Below are 12,875 nucleotides of genomic sequence, written 5' to 3'. Positions count from 1 at the left end.
GAACAATGCAAGCTACATAATATTGTTCGGTGGATTGACAGCTGGCTCCAACAAGTAGATTTATGATCCACTAGGAAGAAAGTAATGGTGATCTACAGTGCTTTGACCTCAGTCCTGTCAATTTTTTGAACATTATTACAACATTTACCTCTTAACATTTGGCTACAGACAATGCTTTTCAATAAACTTAGTAGATGATAAGGTTAAAATAAAAGAGAATGTCTTGAATCTAAATGTTTCCATGCAGGTCAGTAGCTTCTCAACTCATGACAATTTCCCACACACTCACCCAAGACATTTGGTTATGTCTGGAGACTTTTTTTGTTTTCATAACTAGGGGGAGGAAGGAAAAGGGTGAAGTTGTGCCATTTACATCTAGAAGCCAGAGATGCTGGTAAACATGTGAAAAGCTGATAACCATCCTACAATGCAGGGCATCCCCTCCCTGCCCCCACCAACCACAAAAGAACTATCCAGTCCAAATGCCTGTAGCATCGCTGTTGAGAAAACCTAATATAAGTGAACAGATTAGAACAAAGGGTCAAGCATAGCAAGATTTAATAAAGATCATTATAACATCATATATTTACTACTTCCAGATATCAAGTGTATAAATCGTGGGCAAGGAATTGGAGTCACTTCCTTTCTCTACAGTTGAAAGGAGGCTTCTTTGCTCCAGCTATTCCTTCAAAGAAAACCAATTCCCAGAGACTGACTTACCTTCTCAAGGCTTCTGTTTTTCTGTAGGAAAGGGAGGCTGAACATGATCTATTCAGTGTGGGTTAAAAAATGTGTGCCACTCCCCAAGAAATCCACATCCTAATTACTGGAATTATAGGTGGGGAAAAGGGATCTTTGCAGATGTGATTAAGTTAAGAACGTTGGCATGGAGATTATCCTAAGATTGTCTGGGTGGGTCCTAAGTACTATCCCAAGAATTCTGATAAAAGAGAGAGAGCAGAGATAATACACAGGGCTGAGGAGACACTGTGACCATGGAGGTAGAGGTCGGAATGATGCTGTCATAAGTCAAAGGCAGCCAGTAGCCACTGGAAGCCCCTGTGAGGGACAGAATTGTCCCCCGAGCACCTGAGGGAGCACAGCCCGGGTAGTGCCTTGATTTTAATCCAGGGTCACTAAATCCAAACTTCTGGCTCCAGCACTGTGAGAGAATAAATTTCTATTGTGTTAAGCCATCAAATAGATGGTAATTTGTTACACTAGTCATGGGCAACTAACACAGCACTTAATACCAGGGTTGGAACGCTGCCATAAAAATACTTGAAAGGGAGGAAATGGCTTTGGAATTGGATAATGTGTACAGGCTGTAACAGTTTTGAGGCATGTGGTAGGCTGAAAAAAAAGGGGGGGGCTCCCAATAATACATTCACTTTCTAATCCTCATAATCTGTAAATATTCTTTTTTTTTTTTTCTTGAATTTTAGAGAGGAAGGGAGAGGGAAAGAGAGAGAGAGAAACATTGATGAGAGAGAACATCGGTTGGCCACCTCCTGCACTCCCCCAGTGGGGATTGAGCCCACAACCTGGGCATGTGCCCTGACGGAATCAAACTGGTGACCTCTTGGTGCATGGGTCAATGCTCAACCACTGAGCCACGCCAGCCAGGCTGTGAATATTCTTATAAGGCAATCCATGTGATTAAAGTAAAGATTTTAAAAAGAGGTGTTATCCTGGATTATCCAGGTGGACCTACATGGAATCACACATATCCTTAACAAGTAAGAGGCAGAGGCAAAGTTTTGGGACAAACACACACCAAAAGCACAATGTGAGGATGGAAAGGAGGTAATGCCCACAGCCACCAGGACCGAAAGAAGCAAGGAATGGATTCTCCCTATAGCCTCTGGAGGAAGCGAGGCCCTTTCTGCACCTCGACTTTTAGACTTCTGGCCTCTAGAACTGTGAGATCATTCATTTCTGTTGTTACAGCAGCCACAGGAAACTGATACAGGTTTGGATGTGAGGGGTGGGATGCTGCTATAACAAAAACCTGGAAATGTAGACAGAAGTGACTTTAAAATTGAATAAGGGGTCAGCACTAGAAAAACTTTGAACGACACACTAGAAAAAGTCTAGATTGTTCTGAACGGACTATTGGTAGACATACAGATGTTAAAGATATTTCTGGTGAGAGCTAAAAAAAATAAGCAGCACAGTAGAGAAAACTTCTATCATTTCAGAGAATACATATATCATCAGAAGTAGAACGCTTATAGAAATACAAATGTTACAGACAATTCTGATGAGGGTTCAGAAAGAATGAGAAACATGTTATTGGGAACTAGAGGAAAGTGTATCCTTGTTAGATAGGGGCAGAAACTTGGCTGTACTGTATCCTCCAGTTGTGTGAAAAGCAAAATATGTAATTAATGAATTTAGATATTTAACCAAGGAGTTTTCCAAGCAAAGCATGGAAGGTGATGCCTGTTTTTTTTTCTTGCTGCCTTCAGTAAAATTCAAGAGGAAAGAGATAAAATGAGGACCCATTAAGGAAAAAGGTACCAGGATTTGATGGTTTGAGAAATCATCAAATAGCTTATATGTAGTTTGTATAGATTGTAAAGGATGCTAAAATTAGGAGATTCACTTTTGGGAAAGCACCTTCTGGAGAAGCAGCTGAGGGTGTGAATGAATGACCTCTGGGGAGCAGTGAAGATGTTAGGTATGCAACTCATGGATCTACTGAACCATCTCAGCAGAAGTCAGGAATAGAGATGAAATTATCCCAGAAAGATCTGTGGAGGACCCTCTTGTCTAAAGGTGAGAATCCTTATGACAAAACAAAACCAACAAGGTTTTTTGTAAATGTTATACAAGCAGAAGAACTGCGACATGGACTGAAGAAAACAGAGATAATAGAAATAAAAGAAGGTTGCCAGACTCCTAAAATTCAACCGTCAGGAAAAGGGATGATAAAATTACTCAGCTGGAAATATGTGCTGCCACCCAAGCGAAAGAAAGAATTCCCCCAAAGGCAGAACTAGAAGTGTGGGTGCAGTGTCAGGGGCCTGAGCCACACAGGCAAATCCTCAAGTCACAGTGAACTAAGTCTGATGCTTTGAAACCTAATGGAATTTGCCTGGGCTGGGAATTATCTCAGAATGGGTGATCCCTTTATTCCTGACAGTATTTTTTCCTCCTGGAATGGCAATATCTATAACTATTATTGTATGCGCATTCTACCTTTGTATTTTGAAAACAGGTAACTTGTCTTCTGGTTTCACAGGTCTATAGAAAAAGAGGAAATTTGTCCAGGATGGATCTTGAGAGGAGAAAGCTATCCTGGATTTTCTAGGTGCAGTCGCACTTACCCTTATAAAAGAGAGGCGAGGGGAGTTTGGAGACAGACCTATACACACAGAGGGGAAGGTGATATGAAGACGGGGCATAGAGAAAAGCGGCCACAAGAATGCCAATGGCCACCAGAAGCCAAAAGAGGCAAGAAATAGGCTTTCTCCTTAAGCCTCCAGAGAGTTCTGGCATCCAGAACTGCCAGAGAACACACTTCTCTTCTTTGAAGCTATCAAGTTTGTGTTCATTTGTTTCAGCAGTGATGGGACACTAACAGTGCTCTACAATACTAAAAATAGAATGAGGGGTTATGTGATGACCGTGTACACTTAAAGAACCCGGGTCTTCATGCGACCCAGTGTTTACTCAGCAGTAGTATACCCAGTTTTCCATGCTACAACTTAAAAAAGACATTGACATCTTGAAATTCGTTTCAAGAAAAAAAGACCAAGAGGAGTGAGAAATCATGCATATGCCAAAGAGTTCAAGCAACTAGGGAGTGATGTTTAGCACTTATCTTGAAGAAAACCCTGGGAGAAATATGACAGCTGTCTTCAAACCACACAGAAGTCTGCCTTGTGAAGGAGGGAAGAGACAATCTCATTCTCTTCAACTCTACAGATCAGAACCTGAGTTTAAGGGAAAGCTGCAGGGGGGACGATTTAGGATCTATAAATTAAAGCCTTGAATTTTCACCATACTGCATAGTGGTGCTAGATGGTCTGTCACCTGAGGGGTTCTCCAACTGAAATGGTTACCATTTGGGGCTTGTTATCTAGGGCATTCCCACATAAAGTAGCAGATTAGATAATATGCCCCAGGGTTCATTCTAATATCATTCTGGTACTCTACTGCCATTGGTAGGAGTGGATTTGTTCATTTATTGCTTTAGCCTCTTCTTTTCCAGACCAAAAAACCTGTGGCTACTTTTACCCTTACTGGTAGGGTTATCATCCAACATTAAAGTAGTCTGGACCTTTCTCTGATCACTCCAAATTCTCCTTAACTATCCCAGTTGTAGAGTTTAGTGTAGAAATCAGCCCCGAATCTGGTTGTGACCAGTTGTATGCAGAAGTAGGTAATTAGGCTAAATTCTATTTTCCTGCTAAAGTTCCTACCAACACAAACTTACATTTGCTTTTCTAAAATGGTAAACTGTTAAACTGTTCGACCTTTCCTTCTTCCCTGAGTATTTCTGAGCTTTGTTTTTTAAAGCTTGCCAGTCCTGCCCATATGAATAAGGTAAACTTAGCAGGGCAGCCCCAGCGCCAGGAGCCAAGGCCGTGGCCCAGCTGCAGTGCCATGGTGGTGCCCCCAAGCCAACAGTGTTGGGCAAACAGAGCAGTGTGCTATCGCTGTGGGCAATGAAAAGGCTTTGAACCCCAACTCCATGTTCTTGAGCAATATCCTTACATCAACCTACCAGGAGGTGGGGGATGAGATCTACTTTAAGGTCACACATGTTGAACCATGAGAGAAAGAAAGCAGGAAGAGAATGAGCCAGACAGGGATGTGCAGAGTAGAATTTCAAGGTACTGGAACAGGAGAAATGGTTTCTATAGCTTTTTGTCTGTTACACAAATTATTGTGCAAGTGATGGGTCTCATAACATATACAGACTCTCCATATATCAGAGCCCCCAGCTTTATGTATATAGGTGCATATACCATTACCCCACCCCACTCCCCGCAGATCTATGGGACTGGTTTGAATCCTTCCTTGATGACAAAGAGGACCTAGATGTGAAGGCTGGTGGAGGTTGTGTAATGGTCATTGGAGAAATGCTGCTGTCTTTTCTAACAACACTCACGTGGTTTTCTACCTTGTTTCCAATAATTCCAGTTCCAGCTCAAAAGAATATCAATCAACAGATTAAAAATTGGCCTAGAAAAATAAAGATGGGAAGGAAGGCTCTGAGAAAATAGACAGACATGTTGAACACAGACTTTCAAGATCTCCCAGGAGATCACTGAGTCCACAGAGGTCCCCAAAGAGATCAAGAGGGAGAAGCCATTATAGGGAGGGTCATGGGTGTGCTAGTTTTGACTGAGAATTAGAAAGAGAGAAAGAACACCAGCTACTAGAGTGTGAAGAGAAAGAAACAAAAGGGTGCGGGAAGGGAGGGAGGGAGGGAGGGAGGGAGGCAGGCAGGCAAAGATCCCAAAGTATTGATAGGGGGCTCAAGGGCAGACATAGCAGGAGTCAGGAAAGTCATGGAAATCCTAGTCCAAGTCATGATAGGAAGAGATCAAAGGTACAGGGATCAGAAAAAAGAGAAAGAAAATGGTAAAGGAAGAAGACAAGATCATGACCATGATAAGAAAAGTGGTAATGAAGAGAAAAGGAGCCAGAGCCATCAAGAGAACTGTCCAAGGAACAGAGATGCAAGGGCAAGGTGGAAGAAAAACACATAAAGAAGACAAAGACAGATGGCATAAAAATGACAAAAAAAGATTCCAAGAAAGAGAAAAAACAAAGTAGAAGCAGCAGAAGCAGAGAAGGTAAACATAGAAGTAGAAAGAGAAGTAAAGAACACAGGGAAATGGAGTAGAAACAGGTGCAAAGTCAAATCAAGTGAGCATACGCGTGAAAGTGAGGAGAAGTTAAAAGAATTCAAAGAAGCAGTCAAGGAAGCACTGACTGACTTGACAAATCAAGAACATGAGGATGTTATTGGCACCAGAAAAGATGTTATCATACAGCCCCCTGAGTCGTAGGGGGGCTGTCCCCTCCTCAGTTCTTGTCAGTCTCATAAGAAAGCTTTCAAATGAGTGACACCAGACAGCAGTGTTGTAGCAAAGCAAGCAAATTAATCAAAAATACACTTGGCATAAAGCACAAGTGGGCACCCAACTAGTTTGAGTACTCTGTCTGGTGGAGGTTTAGGGTTTTATAGTTTTCTATTTATAGGTTTCAAGGTTCCTGTGTTGAATATCTTAATAGCAGGTTAGGTTTCAAAGTCCCCTTGAATATTGTTGCATCTTTTCTTCGGATGTTTGTACATAAACCTGGTCTTCTTCTTTGGCATGCTCTAAGACAGCTGACATTTTTGTTCAGTGGATAAGATAAAATTCTCTTTTTTTTCCTTCCCCCTTCCCCTTCTCCTGCCTTAGCAGTTCCAGGGTGGTTGAAGCTCTGTATTCTCCGCTTAGGGAAGAGAGGTATAAACCATTTACTACTCTCAAGTGTCCTTGATTGGGGAAGATAAGGTCTTGTGATTGAAAGCTGGATGTAAGCTGCCCAAACTGTTTGGCTTTATTTAATTATCTTATCTCACTTCCCCCATTCCACTTTCCCAGAAATTTTTCTATCTTCTTTTACTATCCTGCCAGAGGGAACATAGCCTCAGCAAAGAAAACTCTAGAAAGCATAGCAGAAGCAAAGAACATTCCCACAAACAGGATCACAGTGGTAGTAAGAACCAGTCTGACAAACATGTTCATCAAAGGAGCCAAAGCATAGAAACAGAGAGCCAAGAACAACAACATAAAAACAAAGATGAGACTGTGTGAAAAAATGTTTGTGAAAGTGGATCACATTCAATCCTATAACTGTATGATTAAATTGCTTTATTCCCCTCCAAAAAAGATAGACTTAGCAGGAATTGAACTCAGTTTTATTTGTTTCCAACCGCCAATGAAATGCTAATCTTACTCTCCAGAGGCCTGGTGTCCTTTCCTTCCCTCTCTCATGTTCTCTGACCAACTAGGTAAACAAGGCAGAACCCAAGGGAGAACTCTGAGCCTTCCTCTTTGGCGATGCCTATAAAAGAGAAAACCAACGTGGAAATAAAAGAACCAGTTATTTAAGAGATACAATATTAAACCACTAGTTTTTTAAATATTGTAACTGCTTCTGGACCAGCAGAGTGGTTATTATCTTTTCCCAAGCTGAAAATGCTTTGTCGATTACCATTTTCTGGGCATGACTAATTATGCCCATGGCTCCAGCCTGTGATCGAATTACCCAGGAGAAATCCAGTCTTTATCAGTCAGTTCCAAGTATTCCACAGAAGCCCACATTTTAATACGGGCTCCCCTGTTCAGAAAGCAATCCTTGAAAGGTACCAAGTGTGGGGGTTGGTTGCCTGAAGGCTCAACCAAGTGATTAGAGGGTTGACCTTTAAGTCCCACCCACTACACACCCTAACCTCAGAGGAGGGGAGATGGGCTGGCAGTGAAATAGTGGCTATTGATTTTATCAATCATGACTATATAAGAAGGCTTTCATAAAACCCCAAAAGAACAGGGTTTGGAGAGCTTCTGGATTGGTGAACACATGGAGATTTGGGGAAAGAGGTGTGCATAGAGAGGTAATGGAAGTTCGGAGTCCATTCCCCATACCTTGCCCCACGCATCTGGCTGTTCCTGAGTTACATCCTTTTATAATAAACCAGTGATATAGTTAAGTGAATTATTTCTCCAAGTTCTGTGAACTGCTCTAGCAAAATAATCTAACGCATGGAGGGGGCCAATGGCAGCTCTGATCTATAACTGTGGGGTCAGAAGCACAGGGGACAAGCCAAATTGATGATTGATGTCTGAAGTCCTGTGGCAAAGGGGCAGTCTTGTGGGACTGAGTCCTTCACCTGTGGGATTGGAATCTATCCTCAGGTAGACAGTGTCAGAATTGAGTTGAATTGTAGGAAACCCAGTTGAATTGTTGGAGAATTCATTGTTTGGGGTATTAGTGTGGGGAACAGGGTGGGGGGATAAAAACCACACACTGGAATTGGATGCAGAATTATATCCATTTAAACACACAACAATGAGACTAAAAGTACACTACCAAAAAAAATACATCCACAACTACTTAGGCTTGCTTCCATTGAATCCGAAAACCTTGTCTAAGCTATTTATGTATGCAATTTTGGCTTCAACTGTCCTGGAACAAAATTCATAAAAAATAGTTTTACCCAAAATGAAAATTTTATGTCTGACACATGCAAACAAATCAGCAAAGGTTTATTTGAATATATTAGCAATATGCAAGTGAATTCTAAAGTCAGGATTTTCAACTTAAATTTAAGCTTGCATTTAAAAATTGGAAAATGGAATATTGTACCCTAAGGTGGTTTCTGTTTTCTTTTATGTAGACAGAGCAATTCACTCATCAACCAACACAAATGCACTAAAATCCCAAAAGGTACATGATCATCCCTCCTAAAAATGATAGATGCATTTTATTCATATAAAAGTGCTATATAAATGCTGAAAATTGTAAGTCATTATTTCAAACCTGATTTAAGAGGCAACGCATCTATATTTGGCAAGACTTGTTCCTCTGTTCCTAATTAGTCAGCAACCATGAAATTGACTAATAAACAATGACTGACACCTTATTTAGAAAAGCTTTTATATTTTCAGGCTATAGATCTTATGCCACTATTGATAGCTGTTATTTAGTCCACCTCATGGAAGACTCACAAAAGTTTGAGTATGTACAGTGACTGGCAAAATAATTTTCTAGAAACTGGAAAATTATCTTGATTTCCATCAGCAAGAGAGAGAGCACACCTTCAAAAGCATTAGCAACTGGTGTATTAAAGTGAGTTTACTAAGCCAACTAGGTACAAACCGTTTACTAGCACAAAATATATTAAATTCTACTCTCCCTGACAGCTAAATGACTATATATTTCCTTCATAAAGTAATCTTATGTTCTATCAAATAGTACAGTAGTTTTCAAACTACATTCAATCTTTTGGGCTGAAATACTGGCTTTGCCTGGCAGGACTCATGCTGAGGAAGCTGCTGTCCCCATGTTCGTTGGTGCACAGTTAGTGCACTGCAGTCCCTGGGGGGTGTTACGGTCAAGGACTCTGCCCTTCCCACCCTCTTGCCAGCCGTGCTCATACACACATTTGCACTCCTAGCCTACGCACCTCCATTCAGAAGCCTCCTTGCATCTGTTGGGGGAGGGGGTCATGCTCTTCATTCCCCAGGCACCAGGACTTTAAAATAATGAGAGCCTTTTATTTGGGGCTCCCTTAAAAGTGAGACCACCCTCTCCCTTCTGTGTTGATCTATCTGACCCTTTCCAGTGCCATTCCATGAGGAAAAAAGGGGACATTGGGAGAACTAGCGCTCTCTCTTTTTGGTCTCTTTCTTACAATTTAACAGTAAGTGGATAAAGGCTTAATTGTTACTTCCAATTTGATTTGTTACCCTAATTGACTGCCAGGACACCAGGCAGCTAACAAGTCCGAGTTCCTCGGAGATGCCTTGAGGATATCATGATGGAGGATGGAGAGGTAACGTAACAACAGGGCTCCCAGAAACTCCCCTCGCAAAACATACTCACTAGTTTCCATCGGAGTGGCTCTCCATCTGTCTGTTTTATATGTTGAGGTTATGAGCAAGATTTCAACTGAGAAAATGATTGTTCAAGGCTGATCATAGCAGCTTATCATTACTGCAAATGTGAAAAACATTATTCTAATAATTTTAGTTTTTACCTTCTAAATTGTCAAGCCATTTTGAAAAGGAAAGAGTCCAGCATAAGTAGTGAGGGCACCGTTCATTACAGATGCCTCACCTCAGACCAGGGAGGGCTTGGTCATCACAGTAAGGAGGGTTTTCCAGACTATAATAAAGCCCATGATGGAAGCTAAAGACTCTCTTTACTGGACCCTTCCACTCAGTGAGAGGAAAGGGATGGAAACATTCCTTGTAAGGATTCACTGATGAAAAGAGAAGAGGCTCCTCACTATCATTGTGGTTGTCATTATAACCTGATAGCTACTATTCAGTGCCTATACTGGAAACACACACCACCCAGAGAAACTCACATGCTGCCGAAATTAATCCTTCAGCAAAGGCCTGAGGTATATTCCCATATTACAGATTAAGAAACTGAAACTGGAAGGGATTGAATAATGTTTCCAAGGTCACACAGCCGATGATGAATTCTGACTCTATTTGAACCAGTTTCATTACAAAGCCCAGGCTTTTACTCCTACTCAATAATGCCTCCTCCACTAATGTTCCAGCCTTCATCGAGTAAACGCACATCTGTTCTATTACTTACCAGCTGGGTCAGGTATCCTAGTAACAAACAAATTAATTCTTTCAAACTACAACAGAAGAATATTTTCAGATACTCAAAGCAAATTAACCATGACTTGCTTAGATAGATGCAGTTAAAGCAAAACAAACAATCAAATGACACAAAATCTAAGAATCTAATAAAATGTTCAGTCATGGGCCCAATCCATACTTGATCTCTTTCGCACCTTTCCATCTACCAGTCGTCTCTCCTGGAGTGAGTGAACAATGAACGTGTCTTCGGCAAACTGAAGAGATTCCAGATTTGACGTTTTCCCTGACTCCTGTGATCCCTTTCAATTGCTCCACCCACACATACTCTGTCTCACTTGTCCGGTGATCAGAAACAAAGTCAATTGGTTGTGACAATAAAATAGATAGGTGTTCAGCTGGACTGTGTGGGATCTGAACATTTTATCTTAAATATTACGTTTACTTACATTTTAATGAATTCACAGTTATGATTAAACTGCCATATTTACTAGACACAATTTTACCCCTCTGCCCCCATCTGCACCCCCACGACCTCCAAAAGCCTCTCACAAACTCTAAAATGTGTCTGTTTGGGGAGAGAATGTAAATTTGAGGCAGCATGACACTATAACATGAGCTCACCCAACATGTTACAGCAGTTAGTAACCAGCTGTTTCTAACTTGAGTTCATTTGCATCCGTGGACAACGGAGGCCAACAAGGTGTGTTTCTGTGTCCTCACGAATGCCCTGCCTCTCACTAGGCAGGATGACTTCACTGTTGATCACTTCCCAGAAAAACACACTGCTCCCTATGACTTTCATGGTCAGTTACAAAAGACCTCAGCAGTTGATAATCCATACACCACAATTCAATAAATGACCACGGTAAGTGGCATAAATGGCAAGTTTGCAACTGACTAGGAGAGGTGTCACACAGTCTCCTCACTCAACCAAAATACAGATGCTCATGCCAATCAGGGCACAGCTGATTCACTTGGTGAAGGACACAGATGACTCACTGTGAAATCCAAAGATACCACCAATGCGATGAGTGTGTCTAGTGATGTTTTTCCAATCTGCCAACTCAGTTATAAGATTATAAGTTCATTGCCCGTTTCCCGTGTGGTTCTTTTTCCTGCTTGAAAACAACAAAAATTTCTAACTCACCTCTAGCCAGAATGAACTGTAACTTTTTCTTCATGTTACTCCAAAACCATAAAGGGAAATGACTATAAGACAGTGTGTGAGAACCACTAACACACCCAGAGCATGGTGACGCTGTGCTTATCACCACCACCTTTGTGAAAGGTGATGCTGAAAGAACCACCTCTGTGTCTAGGCTGTGTCCACAGATACCGGAGGAGCAGAGGTCAGTGAGACAGGAACGGGACATTGGACAAGAAACATCAGTATTTTAAAAGGAATGGACTGAAATGACACTAACTCCAGCTCTCAGAAGCTTGGTACCTCTATAACACTCTTCCACAAAATAACAGCTGTTACTATTATTTCTGGAGCCCTCCCTGTGTGCTAGGCATGATGCTAAGTGTTTTAGTCACAGTAAATCATTTAATCCTTGCAACCCTATGAAGTGGGCAGGAATCACACTCTATTACCTGTGAGGCAGTAGGAGCAGTGAGTGGTAAGGAGATGGAATCTACAGCCAAACTGCATGGGTTCAAATCTGGCTCAGCCACCGATGAGCTCTAGCACCTTGGTTCTACCTTATGAAATAATATTTTTAAATATTTTTTCTTTATTGGTTTTAGAGAGACAAGAAGGGAGAGGGAGAGGAATAGAAACGTCGATGAGAGAGAACATCGATTGGCTGCCTCCTGCATGCCCCTCCCAACTGGGGATCGGGCCCACAGCCTGGGCATGTGCCCTGACCAGGAATCGAACCAGCAACCTCTTGGTGCATGGGTCAGTGCTCAACCGGTAAGCCACACCAGCCAGGTCCTATGGAGTAATTTTGATGACTCAGTGTGCTGGCTAGCAGTGACTATTGCCACACCATCAGCGGTTAACTGGTCCAAGAGTAGGGACAGGGGGGAGTGGGGTGAGACACAATGGCTAGCCAAGACCCAGCTCTAAGGGATCACTGCCAGCGAGGACAGTTGCCATTCAAGGGGACCAGTTTTGCCACCCTAAAACTGACTTTTGGGATATTGATTTTAAGCTGGTTATGAAGAAACAAAAGACTCAGAAGAAAATGTTTGTTGGACCTGGCCCCTCTTCTGCCCAAGGGATTCAGATGGAAAGACCTGCTTCAGGAAGGAAAGCTTAGTGCAGTCACCTTAGCCCAAGTTCAGCTGAGTATGATGAACAGCAGGGCTCCAGGAAGGGGCCTGGTAGCTAGATCCCTCCTTGTGCCCCATCACTTCTGGGTTGGCAGCAAGAATTTGCCTGCCCTGTATGTTCTGTTCTCCCTCAACTACCTGTAAATCACCTGTTTTCACTTTTGAAGCCTAAGACCCCATTCTCCCCTTTTCTCCTTTGTCCAACATGTCATTTATGCCCAATTTTGCCTCACTAACTTTGGG

At 42.0% G+C, this 12,875-nt stretch overlaps 1 pseudogene; it reads left to right on the top strand.

The window, feature by feature from the left end:
• The window catches only part of LOC118626232, a 54,136-nt pseudogene extending 47,312 nt beyond the window's left edge, over window positions 1-6,824 (top strand).
• The last annotated feature ends 6,051 nt before the right edge of the window (window positions 6,825-12,875 follow it).

The sequence above is a fragment of the Molossus molossus genome, unplaced genomic scaffold, assembly GCF_014108415.1.
Source record: "Molossus molossus isolate mMolMol1 unplaced genomic scaffold, mMolMol1.p scaffold_m16_p_12, whole genome shotgun sequence".
NCBI lineage: Eukaryota > Metazoa > Chordata > Mammalia > Chiroptera > Molossidae > Molossus > Molossus molossus.
This window is presented reverse-complemented; position numbering and strand designations above follow the sequence as displayed.